Source organism: Mustela nivalis (assembly GCF_964662115.1).
Source record: "Mustela nivalis genome assembly, chromosome: 12".
NCBI classification, from domain to species: domain Eukaryota; kingdom Metazoa; phylum Chordata; class Mammalia; order Carnivora; family Mustelidae; genus Mustela; species Mustela nivalis.
This window is the reverse complement of record NC_139031.1, coordinates 102,108,061-102,130,239: the sequence shown is the minus strand read 5'-3', so window position 1 is coordinate 102,130,239 and position 22,179 is coordinate 102,108,061. Positions and strand designations below refer to the sequence as shown.

Genomic DNA, 22,179 nt, shown 5'->3' with positions numbered 1-22,179 from the left:
TTTTAAAGCGGTATCGAAATTATGGAAAACAAGACAAAAATGCTCATTCCTGTTCCTAGCCACGGTCCAAATTTCTACTTCTGCAGGGATAGGATTTTCCACCATCATCCCCTTTACTGTTGAATTTCCTTCCCTCCCATCTTTTTTTTTTTTTTTTTAAAGATTTATTTATTTATTTATTTGACAGAGAGAGAGCTATCACAAGTAGGCGGAGAGGCAGGCAGAGAGAGAGAGAGAGAAGAGGAAACAGGCTTTCCATGGAGCAGAGAGCCCGATGCGGGGCTTGATCCCAGGACTCTGGGATCATGACCCGAGCCGAAGGCAGAGGCTTTAACCCACTGAGCCACCCAGGTGCCCCCGCTCCAATCTTTTTAATTGTTGCTGCTGAGACGTCAGATGCTGCCAGATATGGCAGCAGACTTTAGATGTATTATTTAAAACCATGGGCTTTGGAGTCAGACCTTGGGCAAACTGCTTCCTTTCACTGAGCCTCAGTTTCATTTGTAAAATCAGGATAATATTTCCTGCCTCCGTGGGTGGTGGTGACAAATCAGCAAGACGGTGCATCTGAAGTATGTGGCGGAGAGTCTGGGACATTCATATTTAGCTGATGGTAGCTTTTATCATCATTACTGTGCCCATCCCACAGACCCCACGCCTGTGGCTTATCCCCATCTCTAACATCCACCATCTGTAGCAGGAGCTCCCGTTTCTATACTTGGTCTCTACCCTACCAGAGGACAGCTCTAAGCCAAGGAGTCTTCCTTTCCTCTGCCTGGCGGGTGTGTGTGTGTGTGTGTGTGTGTGTGTGTGTGTGTGTGTGATGAGGTGGTGGGTTGGTGTGGAGCAGATCACTAGGGTAGGAGAGTGGTGGGGAGGATGTGGATACTAGGACTGCAGCAAGGACAGAAAGCTTTCTTACACAGCCTACACTGCAACGCTCAGTGAACTGAGTTTGGCAGAATTGGGAGCATTGTTAGGATAGTCCGTACGTCCGCATGACAGGCTGGGCCAGGATCCTGTTCGCCAATATAATTGACGTTTCTAACAGAAAAAACAAACAAACAACCCCAAAAACCTCTGAGATGCAGACTGCCAAATCTCCATGAATTTCTGCAATATACGTTACAGCTTACCTAGCTTACCTGCTCTTTTTTTTTTTTTTTTTTTTTTTTTTTTTTTTATCTTATCTGCTGTAGAGTGACCCCTGTGGTCCGGGAGGACTTCTAGACCGTGGGGTCACTAGAACATGACCTGGGTAGCAGAAGCCTCCATAGGCTGCCGTGCGGAAGTATGAGGAGATCTTTCATCCTGAGAACATCCTTGTAAGGGTCTTTGCCATTGCATTGTAAGCCGCCCTAGGGTTTCATTGGATAATATCCCGTTGCTGAAGAACAATGGAGATTTTGATGGAACAGTAACTGTATGAGTAACTGTATGCCTCAAGTAGGAGACGATTGAAAATATTAAGAATTGTGAGCGTGGTGCATTCTTAAAAATATACTCTCACTTTTTTGCTAGACTTTTAGAATCTGTATTGGAGTTTTTTTTTTATGTAGTTCATTTTAATATATATTTTTGGTTATTGTTTAAAATACCTTCTCAAAAGACCTTAAAAAGGGCACAGAACATTTTTTTCTTCCCTCCCATATCATTCTTGTCTCCATTGCAAGGAGTCAAATCAGTAAGTTCAGTCCAGTTCAAAGAAGAGGGGGGTAGGGCACAAAACTTATAATGGTGTTACTGTGTCGATTGCAAAAGAATCTGAGGTTTGTTCAGCAAATATAATGGTGCATTGAGGTGTTGTGTTAATGTGGGGGGCCAGAAAATGAGCTCTGTGTGTAGCAAATCTGTTAAGTGCCAGTTTAGCATTTAACCTAAAAATTGGGAGAAAGTTGATAAGTGCAGAGGAAGCATGAGACCCAGTTTGACACAGACCTTGCTGGGACGATGCTAGTGGGGTGAGGAGGGAGGAGTGTGAGGAGAAGGGGATTCTGTGGTGTGTTGGATGAAGATGGGATGGCAAAACTCTCTCTTCATATAAACAGAAAATGGACAGTTTTGTAGAAAAGACAAAGCCTCAAGTATTTAAATGCATTCTGAATCTATAAACTCTAGAAGTATAAAAAAGAGTTGGTAGAGTGATTGGTAGCAAGTAAAGATCCCAATTCCATTTCCCCCCTCCCTTGGGCTTGGTAGAAGGAGAAAACTGGTAAAAATTGGAGAAATTGATACTGTAGGTTTAGGAGATCTATGGGAATATTAGGGATGGATGAAATGATGGGATTATAACATTTTGTATACAGAAATAATGAGAACAGAATAGGTATAATAAAAACAGTAAATAAACATGTACACAATACTGCTGGAGAAATAAATTCTCTGTGGATGAGAAATGCATGTTCAATAATAATATGTTTAGGGACACTGTGGACCAGTGACTCTTAAACTTTTTTATTTGTTTGTTTCATAATTCCTGAGAGAAACTGGTATAAACTATGGTATTATTTCTCAGAAAAGTACACATTCCCATAGACATACATGGTTTTGCCTATGATTTCAGGAGTTTCTCAGACCTCCCATCCCTGGGCCCTGGTTAAGAGTCCCCACCAAAGACCAACCGATTAGGGTCAGGATATTGAAATTCTATTGATATCACTGGAAAATTAGACCAAATAATAGTTATCAGGGAAACCATATCCTGAGACTGGAAGATCTCATATGTTTCTTCAGGCAAGAAGTTTTGGAATTGAGGAAGGAATGGAGTTATACTGGATTTGGGCCCAAGATTAGACAGGGATTGGGGCAGGAAATTATCTGTGACTCTTATAATAATGCTCACAACTCAATTACATTCAGCCTTCTGAAGGGGAGTAAAGGCAAAAAAAAAAAAAAATCCTGTCACATTATTATTTAGTTTTAGAGAATGGAACTCTGATCAAATCAATGTGTGCATGAAGTTAACATTGAAAGTAATATTTTAAAAAGTCTGTAACTTGTAGGAAACCTGGAAATGCTTTAAACATATTAATGGAAGGGCAGGAAAATATGCCACATACCAAAGATTAGGAGCTCACATAAAAACTTTTGCATCCATCTCATAAAGTGTAAAAGAAGAAAAAGTTAGGGGTGTGTTGGGGGGGAGGGAGGCAAAAAATTGTTCAAGTGAGAACAGGGAAGGCCTTCAAGTGTGACAGGTCAGGTGTAAATAAGTCAGACTGTAAAGGAATGGAAGAAACAGCACAAAAAGTACTGTCATCCAGAAATAAAAGCTTTTGTGTACATGAAAGGCAGAAGGTCCACTGGGGAATCAATGGGACTGCTTGATGATCAGGGCGCGAAAGATGTGCTCACGGGGAAGAAAGGAGATCTGGAGCCTCAGTGATTTCTTTGCTTTGGTCTTTGTTGAAACATAGAAATTTCCACTGTCATCATGTCTTTTGAAGCAAAGAGGTGAGAGATGTGGTATTAGATCAAATGGCGGTAAGGGAACCGGATGTTCTACCTGCTTGGCATGCCGAATATAAGTAAATTGCTGAAACTTTGTGGCATCTGTTACAAGGGCCTGAAGAAGGGAATAAATGGCCCACGTGTAAGACAACTTATTGCACTTGTTTTTCACTATTTGTGAATTCCACTCTTCTTTCCATTCTGAGCTAGAAACCTGGTGAACATCTGCTGGTGAGTCTCATTCATATTGGTAAACTCCAAAAATTGTAGGACCATTGACCGCTTAGTGTGATGAATGGAGAAAAACATTCAGTTTTCTAGAACGTATCTGAATGGTTGGAGGAGGCACAGAAGCACCAGGAAAAGAACAACAAATGTAATTTGTTTGGACTTTCAAGGAGTCAGTTACAAGTTTTACAACAAAGCTATTCCAAATCGTGTTGCCGTGGTATTAGGAGGACAGTTTTGTCACCTGGAGGTATGAATGGAGGAAATGGAAGGAGGATGTGTGAGCCTGCTGTTGATGGAGATGTGTAAACAGGGAGGCCCCTCCAGAGATTTCTGCTGGGCCTCTTTAGTAAATGTGTTTATAGATAATCTGGAAGAGGAAGTACACAATGAAGTTTTGGAGGGTACGGGCCTGAGCTCTTTTGGCTAGTGAAATTAAAAATCAGCAGGATCAAGCTTTTGAAAGATTGTGTAAGTGGAGAAGAAGGTGGCAAGGCAGCTCCAGTACTGTGAGAAGTGCTCCCTATTTAGGGAGAAACCAGATTCACTTTGTAAAATTGTGGGCTCCGAATGAGAAGGGAAGGGAATTTGGCGCCACTGTCATTTCATCCTTCTGAGCAGGCCACATGGTGGGGGATCCTATGTGAAGCAAAACCTCTGTGTCTGTGCATTGTTTGGGTTTTGACTCTCCTATCTTAGAAAGGAACATGAGAAATAACCTGGTTTCAACTCCTGATACAGTCCCAAAAGATTGTTATGGGGACCAAATTAAATCTATGTAACATTTCCCTGAACCATGGTCCATGGCAACTATTGAATGCAGAGTCTCGGGAGTGGGGGATCTGATGAAATTAGAATCTTTGTTGGAAGAAATCATTCATTCTCTCATCTGGCAAAAGATAGTCTGTTCCAGGTGCTGATCCAGCTTCTCTCCAACTCAGCTACAAGGAACTTGCTTCTTACCAAGAAGACGATTTAATTTTTAAACAGCTCTAATTGTCACTGAGGACTTTATACTTGGTTGAAAGCTACCTTTGTGTAAGTTATAGACCAGCAGAATAATGGAGAAGAAAGACCTGAGATATCACTCCTTGCTTTGTGGATGAGAACAAGGAATGTAAAGTGAAATAAAATTTCAGGAAAGTAAAGGAGAGACAAATGATCAATTTCTGAACTCTGATTAATAATTAGTAGATCTTTATCTCAGAGTGATGGGCTCTGTGGAGAGTGTATAGAGTACTAGACATTCATTCTCAAGAGCCTTTAAAATAATGTCTGGGCCCCCTATTACCCACACCTTCTAGTCCCAGAATATCAGAAGGTAAGAGAAGGTCCTAATATCTTAACAGATGGTCCCCCTCAGTCTTGAAGCGATGAAGCCTAAACTATCTTGCTGATTTTAGAAGAGTGGCATATAACAAGTTTTCTATGTGATGTAAAGGCTGTTGATAAACATCTTTATATGCTTGTTTATTTGTTTGTTTAAAATCCAGGCTGAGCAGTGGAGTGATTTCCATCGTCATAAGCAAGTACACACATCTGCATCAGCTTTTCACTCTCACGTTTATCTCAAAATGTTGTCCTAATCCATCTGTTAATTCCTAAGATTGTTATTGTTGTTTTTATTTGAGATTACCATTAGCTCACTAACTCATAGCTATTATAATTACTTGCAAAATATGATTTGTGGACTAGGAACTCATGATATTTTTTCATATTAATGACCAGCAGGCCACCTCACAGAATGTTTCTGGGCAAATGAGACAGGCTTGAGACTTAAATCCAGATTTTTCCTAAAGCCAAGGAGTCTTTGAAAATATGCCTGGTGTTTCAGTCATAGAATCTTTTAGGAAAAAAGAAAAAGGAAAAGGAACCATAGATACCTACAGAGATGATGGTATTTTACAAAATTTATCAAGAGCAGAATCTCTTGGGCTGATCCTCATACTTGAAACTATATCTTTTTCTTCCCACCATTCCTGGCCCCTTCTTCACCTATAAACATTTCTGTTAGTAGGAAGTCTGATCTCCTTTTTCCTCCCCACCTTCCACATAAATCTCAGGACTGTTTCCAGAAGGGTGAATAATCGCTACTCCACATGCCTCTTTTAGCCCCAATGCAACTGTGGTGAGATACATTCTGGTTCAATACTTGCACTTTCTTTTCTTTCTTACTTCCTAAAACTCGGGAAATTATAAACTTAAATTGCCAGCTTGAGATGTGTCTCCACACACGTGAGTTCACAAAACATTGCCTTATTGATATTTTTGTTTGCATTATTTATTAGTGTGTAGGTTTCATTTTGATATTTGTAAGCTCTTCATATGCACGACCGTCTTGACCTTCCTCTGTTTAGCATTCATTATCAGCTCCTAGTACTTATCCTACCTTCAGGTTGATTTAGTCCATTTCCTGTATTGCAACCGGCAGTCCTGTAGAGCGGGAGCTGGCAGACTATGGCCATGGGTCAAATCCAACCTGTACTTGATTTAATAATGTGTTCTATGAGCTAAGAATAGTTTTTACATTTTTAAATGGTTAAGACAAATCAGGTAAATATTATGTAACACATGAACAAGTGGATATTTCATAACACATGAACATCATGTGCAATTTAAATTTCAGCGTTCATCAATAAAGTTTTATTGAGTCTCAGATGTGGTCATTTGACTATGTATTATCTATAGCTGCTCCTGTGCTATAATAGAAGAGTTGTGGCAGAGACTGTACTCCCTGCAAAGCTGAAAATATTTGCAGTGGACCATTTGTAGAAAAAGTTTGCTGCCCTTTCTTTATAGTGTCTTCAGGGTACCTGGGTGACTTGGTTGAGTGGCCACCTCCGTTGTTGCTCAGGTCATGATCTCAGGGCTCTGAGTTGGGTCTCCGTGCTCAGCAGGGAGTCTGCTTGAGGAGTCTCTCTTTCCCTCTCCCTTTGCCCCAGCCCCCGCTCATGCATTTACTCTCTCTCTCAAATAAATAATTAAATCTTAGGAAAAAAATTGGAAGATCCCATCAGTATCACTCTCTATACCCCTTGGACCCTTCTTTCTCAGTTCCAGCTTAAATTTCATTTCCATCATGATCTTCCAAAATTGTTCTTTCTTCTACCCAGTATGTTTGATGGGTAGCATCTCTAATAGCTTTATGTATATTAAGTTTTGTCTCAAAAAATATATTTTTTTGTAAATATAGTCTTTTTAAAGGCAGGAAGCATGTAATATGTTTAGCAACATAGCCCTCAGCCAAGGATTAAGAATATAGTGCTTGATTCCTACTAGAGACTTGCTGAATTTAATTGAATTTCTTTAAAGTGAGACCCTCCAGAGTTCATAGAAGGAACCAGAGTGGGGAGGACAGGATTTTGATACAAATGAATTTTGTGATTAGTGCTTTAATTGGGGTTTTACCAAGAACTGTGGGAGTCCAGAAGAGCAGGTAACCAGAAGAGTCAGAAAAGGCTTTGTATAGGATATGAAGTTTGTGTTAAATCTTGAAGCCTGGGTTTATGCTTGGTAAGTAAGAGGGGGAATGGGGAGAAGAGGGCTTGAGCATTCAAGGCCTGTGTGCATACTAGGTGTGGATTGATAGATGCATGAGGGAGACCTCCTGTTCCCTTCCTTTCCCAGACAGGAATAATACTGTCCTAAATCTGGTATTATCAGTATCATGAATATTTTTAGCCTTGTATGTACATATATCTTTTTTTTTTTTTTTTTAGATTTTATTTATTTGACAGATAGAGATCACAAGTAGGCAGAGAGGCAGCAGAGAGAGGGGGAAGCAGGCTTCCTGCCAAGCAGAGAGCCCGACATGGGGCTCAATCCCAGGACCCTGAGATCATGACCTGAGCCAAAGGCAGAGGCTCAACCCACTGAGCCACCCAGGCGCGCTTTACTATGTAAGAATACATAGTACTATTTTAGGTGCTGATATATCATTTTGAAAATTGCCTTTTTATCTTTCATTTTATGTTTTATCTGCATTAGCACATGCAGTTCAAATACATTCATTTCCAGGCCCTATATTATTCCATTCCATGGGATGGCACAGTATTTACCATTTACCTGTTATGATGTTTAGATTGATTTCCCATTTTTTACATTTACTGTAAAATGTAAGCATTTCTTAGATTTTTGTTGTTGTTCATATATCTGAAGTTCTCTAGATCCTAGACCTGAGAGTAGAATTGTTGGGCTATAGGTATGTATATCTTCAACTTTGCCTGAATTATATAAATAGATTTTCTAATATTACATAATTTTTTGCATTCCCAGGAAAATCAATGAGTATAACATACCATTTTTACACCTTTATAGATTTATTTTTCTGAGTTTTACATCTATTTTACATTGTAAGTAAGCTGGCATAGAACTTTCTTTTTTCATGTTGTTCTTGTTTGTTTTTTATGTAAATTTCATGAAATGAGAGAGAAAATATCCATCCCTTTGCCGTTCTCTAGATTAGAATTATCTATATATTAAAAGTTTTGTAGAAACAGTCTACTAGGCCAAATGGGCCTTGTAGTCTTTGGATGGATAGATTTTAAACTACAGCTTTTTTAAAAAGATTAACAACTTATATATATGGATTTTCTATTTCTTTTTAAGTCAGTTTTCTCAGTTACATTTTTTCTATAAATTTGTTCATGTAATCTAAGTGTTCTAATTTCTTCTCATAAAGTTAAGTATATTCTCCCATTCTCTGTTGTACCTATTATTGCTTTCTTCTTTTCATTTGTAACATAGGGAAAATAACTGTAGGGTAGTGAATGAAAGCACAGACTGTGTAGCCACATTATCTAGGCTTGAATTCAGGTTATACAATTTTCTGGTTATGTGAGAAAGTTATATAACTTCTCTGTGCTTCAGGTTTTCAACTACAAAAATGATAGTAAATAGCATCTACCTTGCAGGCTATACTTAGAATTTTTTAAATCTAAAAACAGGTATACACACATAAGTACCTGTGGAGACACATATATGCATATATGTTCATGTATCTTATCTGCACATATATGTACACACACATGCATATATATACATCATTATGTATAAATACAGATGAAATCTATTGATTTTTGAAATATCCTTAAAGTTCTAGATTTCTTGAGTAGTCATTTATGATTTTACTGTGGCTATTCTAGTCTGTTTTTGGCAGCTAATTTTTGCATTCTTGGCTGGTTCTGGTCTTGGGTACTTGCTTGAAGATCATTCATGTTTCTCACTATCGCCTATGTTTTCTGTGCTTAGAACTATCTCATCATCTCTGACTTTAGTCATTGTGCCTCCATTTAATATTTACTTAGATCCCAGAACAAACTATCCACCAGGATTAATAATAATTACATGATTTTTTTATGCTTAGGTATTTTGTAGAAACATTTTATTTTATATTAAACAATAAATTGATTTCTCTTAAGATCTGGATTTTTCTCATTTAGTTTTGCCTATAGAAATCCTTTTTGGGTTGTGTAGGCATAATGCATATGAGGAGGTGATCATTTTTATGAACACTGTTTAAAAATACTCATAAATCAGTGAAGAGACTATAAATACTAGTGATGCTGTTATACATAGAAAAATGGATTGGATGGACTCTTGACTTGCTTATTATGTCATAGTTTATGTGTATGTACATAAGGATACATGTGCATGTATATATGTACAAATGTGTATATATCTGTGATATATTCTATGTGTTAAGTGGAGTCGAGAGGTTGTCCTGCTTACAGTTTAATTTCTGTCTTCTCTTGACCCTGTCTGGCACTGATTATAGATTATCCTCTAATATAAGCTTGACTGTTTCTAAATTTACAAGTGAAATGTCATTATTGCCAAGAAAGAAATGTTCAGTAAATTACAAAGTTAATCAGGAAGCACTGGAAATAATAACAAAAACAATGAAATTCTATAATTTAATAATTGAAATTGACTGGATAGAAAAAATTTATGGAAATAATATTTTTATTTATTTGTATATATATTGAGTTGAGCTGCATGGATGGCAAATGAAGTTTTGAGATACCCAGAATAACCGGACATTAATTTTTATAGAGAATAAATATTGAGTATATAAAAAGGAAAACATTGGCTGAAATCCACCATCCAAGATATAACTACTACTGAAATTTGTGTGCGTTTTTTTCTAGTCACTTCTTTCTCTTTTTTTAATGTGTGTGTACATGTGTTTATGTATATGTGTTTGTGTGTTTATTTGGAGAGGCTGGAGAGATGTATATGTTGGTGTGCATAGGTGTGCATATACATATATGTGTGTATATCTGTGTACACACGTGTGTATATGTGCACACACATAAGCATATATATGGGCATGTCTATCTTCCATTTTCCTTTATCCTGAGCATCTGCCATATCATTATGTATCTTTCAAAAACATGGTTTTTAGTGTCATATGGGTTAAGAATGATGATGTGATGAATAGGCATCTATAGAACTATCAAAGATTTTTAGAGGAGGAAATTACCCACTTGGTTTTCCTAGCATTTTTGTGGATTTGATTATTATGTTTCATTATTGTTTCTTGTAACATTAAAAAGCATCAACAGTACATTTTTTTCACTTGAGTTTAAATGTAAACTCCTCAACATATCACTGAAGGGATCTATCCTGTTTCTGTTTCAAATTCTTAGTAAATTGTCACTCTCTCCCCAGCCATCATCAGCATCTGCTCCTTGTCTTGTGTTCTAGCCCAACACTAGAGGTTTCTATGTTCTGCTTCCTCCAGCTACACTATCATTTTTCTGTTGTTTATTGGTTAGTAAGCTTTTTTGCACTTTTTGTTACATTAACCATTTATGTATTTAATCTTTTTCCTATTGATTTGTAGAACTTATATGTTGAAGGTATTAATCTTCTGATATATAGTTGCAGTATTTTTCTTATTCACATGTGGATTTTGTATGTGGTGGTTTTATTTATACAGGATAGTTTTTTATTTTTATTTTTATTTATTTTTTTTAATTTTTAATTTTTTATAAACATATATTTTTATCCCCAGGGGTACAGGTCTGTGAATCACCAGGTTTACACACTTCACAGCACTCACCAAAGCACATACCCTCCCCAATGTCCATAATCCCACCCCCTTCTCCCAAACCCCCTCCCCCCAGCAACTCTCAGTTTGTTTTGTGAGATTAAGAGTCACTTATGGGGCACCTGGGTGGCTCAGTGGGTTTAGCCGCTGCCTTCAGCTCAGGTCATGATCTCAGAGTCCTGGGATAGAGTCCCGTATCGGGCTCTCTGCTCAGCAGGGAGCCTTCTTCCTCCTCTCTCTCTCTGCCTGCCTTTCCATCTACTTGTGATTTCTCTCTGTCAAATAAATAAATAAAATCTTTAAATAAAAAAAAAAAAGAGTCATTTATGGTTTGTCTCCCTCCCAATCCCATCTTGTTTCATTTATTATATATTTTTTTAATGGGATCAAATCCATCAGTCTATGGTTTTTGGAGTAATTCTTAAAATAACTTTCATAATTTTGTTTTCCCATTTTTTTGATTTTAAATTCACCTGAAATTTATTTTGCTATATAATATGAAGTAAATTTTACAGTGGGTTCCTCTTAATAATATGCTAATTATTCCAGAATACTTAAATAATCCAGTCTTTGTCCACTGTTTAAAGTGTTAATTTTATAACATATTAAATTGTGTTGATTCTGTTGATTCTGCTGATGTCGTCTCTCAAACCTGTGTCACGTTGGGACTCTGTAATATGCCCTGATACTCTGTGGTGAACATCTGCCCCTTGTTTTCATTTTCATCACTTACTTAGATTTTTTGTTGATGATTTCTTTCAAAATAGGTAAAAAGTTTTTTAAAAAAGATTTTTATTTTTATTTATTTGACAGACAGAGATCACAAGTCAGCAGAGAGGCAGGCAGAGAGAGAGAGGGGGAAGCAGGCTCCCTGCTGAGCAGAGAGCCTGATGTGGGTGGGGCTCAATCCCAGTGCCCTGAGATCATGACCTGAGCTGAAGGCAGAAGCTTAACCCACTGAGCCACCCAGGTGCCCCCAAAGCTTTTTTCAATTTAAAAATCCCTTTCAAGTGTTCTTCAGAATTGCATTCAACATAAAAGTTGTTGGACAGGAATTTTCCCTTTCACTTACTGATTAATGCATTAGTGTAATAGGTTTCTTTTTAAAAAATTTTTTAATAAAAGATTTTATTTATTTATTTGACAGAGAGATAGCACAAGTAGGGGGAGTAGCAGAGGGAGAGGGAGAAGCAACCTCCCTGATCATCAGGGAGCCTGATGTGGGGCTCAATCCCAGGACCCTGGGATCATGACCTGAGCCGAAGGCAGAAGCTTAACCCACTGAGCCACCCAGGTGCCCCCAAAGCTTTTTTCAATTTAAAAATCCCTTTCAAGTGTTCTTCAGAATTGCATTCAACATAAAAGTTGTTGGACAGGAATTTTCCCTTTCACTTACTGATTAATGCATTAGTGTAATAGGTTTCTTTTTAAAAATTTTTTTAATAAAAGATTTTATTTATTTATTTGACAGAGAGATAGCACAAGTAGGGGGAGTAGCAGAGGGAGAGGGAGAAGCAACCTCCCTGATCATCAGGGAGCCTGATGTGGGGCTCAATCCCAGGACCCTGGGATCATGACCTGAGCCGAAGGCAGCCACTCAACCGACTGAGCCACCCAGGCACCCAGTGTAACAGATTTCTTAATATCGAGTTATTAAAAAATTTCTGGGACCAATTATATTCAGTAATAGTTTATTTTTCTTTTATATGCTGCTGATCTGATTTGGTAGCATTTTACTTAAAATGTTTACATCTACTTTTCTAAGTTTTGTGTGTTTAGTTTATTGTGTTTCAGGTTGTAGTTTGAGGGCACTGCTAGATTTGGGGATCAAAGTAGGCAGTTTTCCAGTTTTATGAAGCTTTGAACTTCTTTCTTTAAATTTTTTTATTGTTAGGATTTAACTGACATACAGCATTGTGTAAGTTTAAGGCATAAAACACATTGATTTGATACATTTCTACATTGCAACATGATTACCACCATAGCGTTAACTAACACCTTGATTACGTCATATAATTATACTCTGATTTTTGTAGTAAGAACATTTAGGAGCTAGTCTCTAAGCAACTTTGAAGGTGACCTTTATGTAATAGGAGAGATATCTTTTCTTAGACTGTTTGATGAAAAACTTTCCTAAAATCTCTGAGTATAGGGCTTTTTTTGGGGGAATAATTTTTAGTTCATAGTAGTTTCTTGTCTCTTCAGCTGTTCCACTTACTTTTTGATCACTTCTCTCAATTATATAATGTTTCCGTATGATTTTATTAATTGCCTTTATTTGTCACTGGGTCTTTGTTCTAATTTTGGGTGTTTGGTTATTGTTCTTATTTCAAGTACTCAAGTTTAGTTTTAGTTTTTTTTATGAAAAAGAATCTCGTCCTTGATTTATCAGAATGGTGGGCTTTTCCCCCCTGGGAATTGGAATTTGCAGTAGGATATTTTTAGGTTGATCTTCATTTAGTAATTTTTTTGGCTTTTAATTTACAAACCTGTCTTTTTTTTTTAATTAGGAAGGCATACTCCCATTATCTTTTTATCTCTTCTTTAGAAATACCAGATTATCTATATCAGGTGTCTGTCTGTCCTCCATACTTACTATGTCTCCTTACTTTCATTCTTTTTCTTTCTCTTCTTCATTCTGGAAGAACTTTTGAGGTTTTTCTCCCACATGACTTACTCCAGTCTCTACAGTGCTGAAATTTGCTTTTTGCTTTTAATATATTTTTGTCATAGTATTCTTATCTGTCTCTACTCTAATTTCTTCTCTCAGCTCATGCTATTGTCTCAAAATCGTATGGCTTATTGCTTATCTCCAAGGAACCACATTTCCTTGAGTTTCGTTGAGTGAATAAATCATGTGCATAAATAATTTTGAAATTTTTGTCTTTTCATGTTTCTGGAGTTCTATGTTCTTTTTCTTCTATGTCGTAGAATATCTTTTAAAAAGACTTATTTATTTGTTTCAGAAAGAGAGAGCATGCCAGCAGGAGGGGTTGAGGGAGGGAGGGAGAGACCCCAGGCAAACTCTACACCAAGTTTGGATTCCTTTGTGGGACTGGATCCCCTAACCCCAAGATCACAACCAGAGCCAAAACCACGAGTCCCACGCTCAACTGACTATGCCACCCAAATGCCCCTATGTTGTAGACTATTTGATAGGACTTCTCCATCTCTCTTCTATATAATCCTCATTGAGTGAGTTCTCATCTGTGTTGTCTGGTGCTTGCTGAGAAACAAAGTAGGTGGCTTCGCTTCTCTTTAGTGCTCGTCGCTATCTGGTTGCTATTCCGAAGGCTTCTTTTAAATCTTAATGTGAAATACTCACTGATAAAAATTCAAAAGGCATCAGGGGAGTGAAGTCACTTTTTTGTTCCAGTATGTTGATTTGAGCTCAGCAACTGACTTTCTGTATCTGACATTATAATAGTCTTTTTTTCCAAGTACAAACTGAGTCCTCTGTCAGAAATATTTGAGTCTAGCCCTTGGTATTCTGCTTTTTATTTGGTATTGTCAGTGCACAAAATCCTCCCAGAGCTCTGCTTTCAAATACTGCCTTTCCTCAGTTGCAGAATGGAGGCTGTGGTGTTTGCTCCCACCACTTGTATTATCTTGTTGCTCTAACAAGGTCTTTTGCATTTTTGTCAATGTTGATTTCTACTTCTGTGAGTTATCAGTGGGTGCCTGATGATTTCATTTATTTTGGTTTGTTTAGAGTATACCTAGTGGAAAATCTTCAACATTTCTGTTCCAGTACCCTTTATCCTCGTTGTGTTCTTTTCCTTATTTCAAAAATCATTTTGTTGGGTAGCTCAGTCGGTTAAGTGTAGGACTCCTGATTTCTACCCAGGTCATGATCGCAGGGTCATGAGATTCAGCTCCCTCATTGGGCTCCCAGCTAGGCATGGAGGCTGCTTCAGATTCTTTCTCTCCCTCTGCCCCTCCCCCTCTCCCTCTGACATGTGGGGGCTGTCTCTCTCTCTCTAAATATATACATATGCAGAGCTTATATATATTATACTTATATATATCATATTATAAAAATATATTTATGTATTATAACAATCATTTTATGTGTATAATAATATATCCATTCAAATGGAGGTATGGGAAGAGTAATGGATAATACTTTTACACTTTTCATTAGTTACACATTCTTTAAAAAAATCTTTGCTTATTTGATAGGTGAAACATACTCATAACTGTGTTGTTTTGTTATATTAATGATTCTGAATGTTTTTTCTCAGCTGTTAAGTACATACTGAACTGACTGTGATTTTCGAGTGTCACATGGTCGATCCTCTCACTGGCCGGCCACGCCCATGGGCAATACCCCTCCCATTTTGCAGCTGTTGCAACTGCTTTTTTCCTCACTTGTCTCTTAGCTTTGTTTCTGTGTTTAATATATAAAATGTTATGCTTAGGTATTACATTTAATAATTTTTTTTGGTGACCACACTGTTTTTGTGCTGAAAAAGTATGTTCCATCCAGACAAGGATTGATTCCCTTTTGTCAAATTTTTATGATTTCCCATGAAAATATTTTAATATTTATTTCCCCTTTTTTAAAAAAAAAACCAATTATGTTCCAATTTCTTTGAATATATTACTAGATTTATTTTGGGATTCAATATAATATTCTAATAATAGTGTGTATTTTCTTCCACTATCCTTCCAAGATTCTCCAAGCCTTTACTAGCATTATCTCATTAATTCATAACATACCCTTGTGGGTTAGGTAATAACTGTGATCAGAGTCCCAAGCCTGCTTTTAGAAAATCTCCAGGACAAATAAGGCTTAATTTTGTCAACAAAACATTTATAAGCCGTCTTTAATGACTGCCTGACCTCACATTTAGATTTTGGGCTAAAAGCATAGTTCTATTTAATGGCAGTTTTGCCAACATTTTTTTCTGACTTCATTTTTTAGTCTGTGGAAAATTTTCTAATCTCGTACATCTTTCTTAAATGATGTAAGGTGGATTATGATTGAACAAATAGAGATTTTAATTCTAGACTACTGGTTCTTGACTTTACATTAGAATTGTCTGAGAAGCTTTCTAGAAAATATTAGTACTCAAATTTCACCCCCAGAAATGACTGCTTAATTGTTCTGCGGTGAATATTAAGAGTTATTAAAAAGCTCTGCAGGTGATTCTAATCTGTAGCCAAATAATGGTTTTCTTTTTGACATCAGCGGTTCTCAGAGTATGGTGCCCAAACTTGCTGCATCACCTGGGTATTTGTTAGAAATGTAAATTTCCAGGCCACATCTCAGGTCTGTTGAATCAGAAACTCTGGGTTAGGGCCTAGCAATCTGTGTGTGTGTGTGTGGGTGCATTAACTTTTTGTTATGAGATAATTGTAGATTCACATGCAATTGGGAGAAATAATACAGAGATCCCTTTTTAGCAGTTTAACGTACATTGGAGCATGTGTTTGGTTAAATGAAACTTTATGTGTCCTACCATCAGAGTCAAGATACAACAAGAATTTGTGTTTTCTCAAGCCTCCAGGTAATTCTAATGCAGCTAAAACTTGAGAAAAATCACATAATAATAATAATAATAATAATAATAAAATCAAAAAATAAAGTGAAATTACAAGAGCAGGAACAGAGAGTTGAACTACTCCAAGTCCCTAACACACCACTTGGATAAATAGGTCTCACCAGGAGCTTGACAGAAATGCAGAATCTCAGGGTCCATCTCAGACCTAATGAATGAGAGTCTACATTGTACCTTGATAAGCAGGTGATTTGTGTATACATTGAGGATGAAGGGTATGTGACAAATGGGTAAAACAAAAACTTGTCAAACAAAAATCTCAGTTTTCTGAAATTGGGCTTAGGTATTTATTTTTGTAGTAAATAACTCTTGTAGTCAAGATAAAATCAATTTTTAAAAAATATTTTATTTATTTATTTGAAACAGAGTGAGAAAGAGAGCATGAGTTTGAGCAAGGAAAGGGAGAGGGAGCGAATATCCAGTGGATTCCATGCTCAGTGCAGAGCCCGATGCAGGGCTTGATCCCTGACCTTGAGATCATGACCTGAGCTGAAATTGATTGTCAACCTACTGAGCCACTCTGGTGCCCCAATAAAATCAATTTGTAGGCCAAACTAATATCAGTTTTTCTGCCTTTATAGCCTAGTCATTTCAAGATTCTTTTATGCTGTTACTTTTATCTGGTGGAGTTGGATTTTTTTTTTTTTACCACATATGATATAAAAGTTGAGATTTTTACATTAATTAGTCTTAATATTATAACATCTTACATATGAGAAATATGCAGCCATCATCATCTTCATCAATATCAAACATGAATGTGTCTGAACCTTTTTTCCCCACCTCTCTCTCCCTCTCTCTCTCTCCTTTTTTCCCCCACTTCAGTCACTTCTGATAAAATTGAAGATTCTGGGTTTGTCTCAGGTTCGTTTTGTAGCTCTTTTGATGATTATCACTATTTTGTGTTTTCATTTTTATGCTATTTATTTTAAGAGTCTGAGAAAGTATTTTAAGGAAAACCTGCTACATTGAGGAAAACAAGTGGGGGTAGGGAACCCTATTAATAATAGGCCATCATTTTAGGCCATTTTCCAACTTCCTCTGCCTTGCACCCCACGTAAGAGTAATGAGGATGTTTATAGTTTTTCATTGTCTCCTCCCTCTCTTCTTCCACACAATATAAGGTGCCAGAGATTCATCAGTGAGCAAGATATGACTCTGTTTCCTAAGGAGGACAAGTAAAGCCAATCACAATATGGTGAAGAAAGTATGAGAGGAACATCAACAAGAAAGTCCTCAGGAAAAGTGTTGCTGAGTAGTGTTTCATAGAAGTACATCCATTCAGGCTGAATGTAGAAGGCTGAATAAGAATTTGCTAGGCAGATTTATCAGCCAGAGGTCAGCAGGAAGTAAATCCAGGCCTGATAGCTTAAATCTGGATACTGCATGTGACAGGGTAGGCAGAAGGCAAAGAAAGGATGGAGAGGCACACAGAGTGGGAAACTATTACCTCTTTACATGACCTAAGGGACAAGAGGGAAACAGAGGTCCCGGAGCCAGTGTGAGCTGAAACTCTGTAGGAGTGGCCCCTTGGTTGAAGATGCAGTAGTGGAGGCAATGGGCTATTTCCAGAGATACAGTGCCTAAGCTGGGAGAGAGCTGCTAAGAAATCTCTCCATCTCTTCCTCTTCCCATTAGTGCCTCTCATTGGTCAAATCTAATTAAAAGTCAGCTGGCAAGGGAACTGGGCCCTGCACCATACAGTCAGTGTTAAGAATACTGAGCAGAACAGAGCCCACTGAGAATGGATGGAGGTTGGACAAAGTAAAATAGTCAGGAGATAAGGCGGAAATGGTGATTTCAGGGAAAAGGAACATTATGTGCTGATGCACAGAAGTGCAAAAGGTTGGCAACTCAGGAATAACAAGGAGCACAGGAGGCAAGGAATGTGAAAGGAGAGTAGTAACAGATGTGGCTGGATAAATATTAATAATAGCCAGTATTTTTGGTCCCAGGCACTTAACTAAATACTTTGTATAATTTGTTCCATTCAGTCCTCACATGGTTAGGAAGTCGGCCATGCCATGTACAACTATGACTCGTGTCCACAAATACATATGCAATTATTATTTTTTTTACGTTGACTCAGATTTGGCTGTGAACTTATAACCCATCTTTGGAAATTGTATCTCAGTCATTATTTTGGTGCTTGAACTCTCCATTAAGTTGCATGGAGAGATTTGCATGGTGCCCAGATAAATAAGGAGGACTCTAATTTCCAGGCCACTGATCCTGCTGACCTCATCCTTGTTACTTCCCTGGATTCTCATCTAGGGACACGAAGCATCTTGGTGGAGGTTGTGGGTCCCAGAGGGAGTCCAGCCTCTTCATAGATTCTTTCTTCATCATCATTCCTGATGTGATAATTTGTGTCAGATGTTTTGGTAAGAGTTTTAGGAGGTAGGTTGTACTTTGTTCCTTTTTCAGACAAGGTTATACTTAAAGACTTTTTGATTTATATCAATCATAATCTATGATAACTTTTTATTTTTATATTTTTGTAACCTATTCTACTTTGGGGAATTAACAGTTTATGCTCCTTGAAGACTGTTACATGCTCCATTTTACCACCATGCTTTTTTTTTCTCTTAGAGAGAGAGAGAGTCGGGAGGGACAGAGGGAGAATTTTAAGCAGACTCCACACCCAGTGCCTAACCTGATTCAGGGATTGATCTCATGACCGTGAGATCATGAGCTGAGCTGAAATCAGTAGTCAAATGCCTAATGGCTGAGCCATTCAGGTGCCCCACTGCCAACCCTTTTGAGCAGGGGTTGGGCAAACTTTTTTGGTAAAGGACTATGTAGTAATTTAGGCTTTGCTAGCCAAGAGGCAAAATTGAGGGTATTCTGTGAGAGCTTATATACTAAGAGAGAAAACAAATTTTCACAAAATGTTGATTAATTAAATAAGAAATAAAATAATTAAGTATAATTTTTTGATAAAACAGATTTGCTAATGAAAAGAATGGAATCTGGGGGGTAATATCTATAGTTAATTAGGGGTACAGAGTTAGTGCTATCACCAGAATTGGTTGCAAATGTTTTTCTCTTAATGTTGATGTGTAGTAAGAATTTACGTATTTCATCTTTGAAATGTTTTTTGTTCACAGAGAAATGTGCTGCCAAGTAGTGATATCAATCCACCAGCAGCTGATTTTAATCGAGCATATTCTTTGCCTGGACAGCATTTATAGAATATAGTAGATTTTTCTCCCGGTACTCTTCTTTTATATGTTGTGATATTGCAGATTAATCACCTAAAATTGAAAGTTAGGCGGAAGGTCCTCAATTGCACAGTTAAATGGATTTTGAAATATGGAAATGTCCTTTGCGATTGCCTGGAAGCCTGAAAAACATTGCTGTAGTTTGCATTCCGAAAACATATCCACTGCAAGTTTGTGTGGGAACGGGACTCTCACTTTTTGTTTTAACTTTTGCCAGAATGGAAAATACAGAAAGCGGGCTGATGGTACTTGTGATTCAAACATTAGTTGTCAACGAAATGACTTTATCACCATGAAAGTTTTGCATCTTAGTTCGTTTTGCCTTATAATTTTGGGTTGAATTCATTAAGAAGCATTATCAGTTCTGCAGGAAAATCTCATTTCCAAAGCTATTCAGTGTTCATTTATAGTGGTTGAGGGTTGTTCTTCTTATTCAGAAAAGACTCATTCTTGACCTTCAGCTTAAAACAAATCATAGTCAGACTTGACCATTGTTAAGTCATAGTACTGCTGTGTGGGAGAGTGGGTCAAGCTATTCAAGTTTTATTTTTTTTTAAAGATTTTTAAAATTTACTTAGAGAGACAGAGTGAGTGCAAGCATGTGGGAAGGACAGAGAGGAAGGGAGAGGTAGAGAATCTCAAGCAGACTCCGTGTTGAGCATGGAGCCCAATGTGAGGCTCAGTCTCACAACCCTGAGATCAAGATCTGAGCCAAAATCAAGGCAGTTGCCTAACTGACTGAGCCACCCAGGTGCCCCTATTCAGCTTCTATTTTTGAGAAAACTGCATGAGACTAATGATGGTTAAGGCTATCAGAGCAAATGAAAACCACCATTAACACTGCAGGTCAAATGTTATTTGATAGATTAAAATGTTTTCCTCAGTAGTACCTGCTATCAATAATACAATGACTAAGCCCTCAGCTTTAAACACCCGGCATTTTTACAAAGCTCAGCCAGCTTGGCCAAGTAAGTCTCTTTTACTCCACACATAATTTTTACCACCCTAAGTTGTAACACATCCTAGCAGATTCCACTTAATAGCTTAAGTTGTATTAAATTAATGTCTTTTCAACTTCTTTGGAAATATTCTTGTTTGTAGTTGTGCCATGCAGCCTATTCATAGAGGCTAAGTTTTCAGTCACTTCAAAATCAGCAAAATTGACTCTTTTTATAAAGAACAACTGAGCAGTATCCATAACATCTGTCAATTCATCAAAGCCAAGGAAAACCACTCAAAATAATTTGCCTCATTTTTAAGTTGACTATTGATATTGCTCCCAATGTCTTCAACTCTTTGAACAACTGTTCTTACCAAAAGACTAATAATCCTAAACAAGTTTATTTTCTTTGGACACATTGCTCCAGCTGCTGCAATCAAACACAATTTAATTAGCTCACCATTGGTAAAAGGCTTTCCTTGCTTGGCTAACACGTGAGCCACTCAGAAACTGACTGTGGTTGCAGTCTCATTTTTATTATTTTATACTTTTGTGAAGAAATTCTGCAATGAGTTATTCTGTTTTGAATTTTATGATTTTTCTGACCACTGCTTTTTCTAGGAGTTGGAATACTGTGATGAGCACTTAATTGTGTCTATTAAATTCTTTTTGCATGGATCGAATATCACTGAATGATAAACAAAATACTTCATTATCCAATTTAATAAAAAAATTGTCCATGTTCCAGTGTGTGCTTAAAATATGGCACATTTCTCCTCTTGTTTTGACATGATGGATATGCATTGGTCATAAAAGATTGTGGTAAGGTAATACATTTGAAATGCTGTTGAGTTACAGCTTCATCACTGTGATTTGTAGTGTGCCAGGCAAGTGTGCAAAGCCATGAGAGTGAGAGTGCCACATGGGGTCATTGTCACCACCACTTGAATTTTGTAGTGCAAAGGCAGCCGTGGATGTGAGCAGATGAGTGTGGCTGTGTTCTAATAAAAATTTTATTTATGAATCCTGAAAGTGGAATTTCATATAATTTTTAGCTATTATAAAATATTATTTTTCTTTTGCTTTTTAAAAACCATTTAAATATGTAAAGATAATTCTTAGTTTATGGATTGAACAAAAATGAGCAGAAATTATACGGATTATCTCGAGTCACTCAGAATCTTAGAGATACTGAAAAGTACAGATTGGTGCAGCCACTGCGTAAGACTTGGCATATAGGGATGCCTGGGTGGCTCAGTTGGTTAAGCCGCTGCCTTCGGCCCAGATCATGATCCCAGGGTCCTGGGATCAAGTCCCACGTCTGGCCCCTTGCTCAGCAGGGAGCCTGCTTCTCTCTCCTCTTCTGCCTGCTGCTTTGCCTGCTTGTGCACTCGCTTTCTCTCTCTCTCTGACAAATAAATAAATAAATAAATAAATAAACTCTTAAAAAATTATAAATTAGGAATAAATTATGAATAATAAATTAGGAAAAACTGACTGTCTTGTTTAGCATTAAATATCTAGCAGTAGATGCCGAGTAAGTGTTTTTTGAGTAAGTTAATGATAGACTATTTCTGGCATATAAAATATAGCCTATAGTAAGTCTATTGGATGAATGAAATGAATGATTTATTATATATCATACACATATATGGGATCAGGTAATTCAGGTGTGAAGGATGTATAGCAGTTAAGCAAAAGAGTCTATATGACTCTTTA

At 37.3% G+C, this 22,179-nt stretch overlaps 1 protein-coding gene and 1 pseudogene across 21 annotated transcripts in view; both read left to right on the top strand.

Moving 5' to 3' along the window:
• Positions 1-22,179, top strand: part of SUGCT (succinyl-CoA:glutarate-CoA transferase) — an 808,589-nt gene that overhangs the window by 223,949 nt on the left and 562,461 nt on the right. The gene's annotated exons all lie outside the window — the stretch shown is intronic.
• LOC309845809 (E3 ubiquitin-protein ligase RNF13-like) overlaps positions 1-22,179 on the top strand; it is a 49,425-nt pseudogene that overhangs the window by 2,436 nt on the left and 24,810 nt on the right. The window lies entirely within an intron of this gene.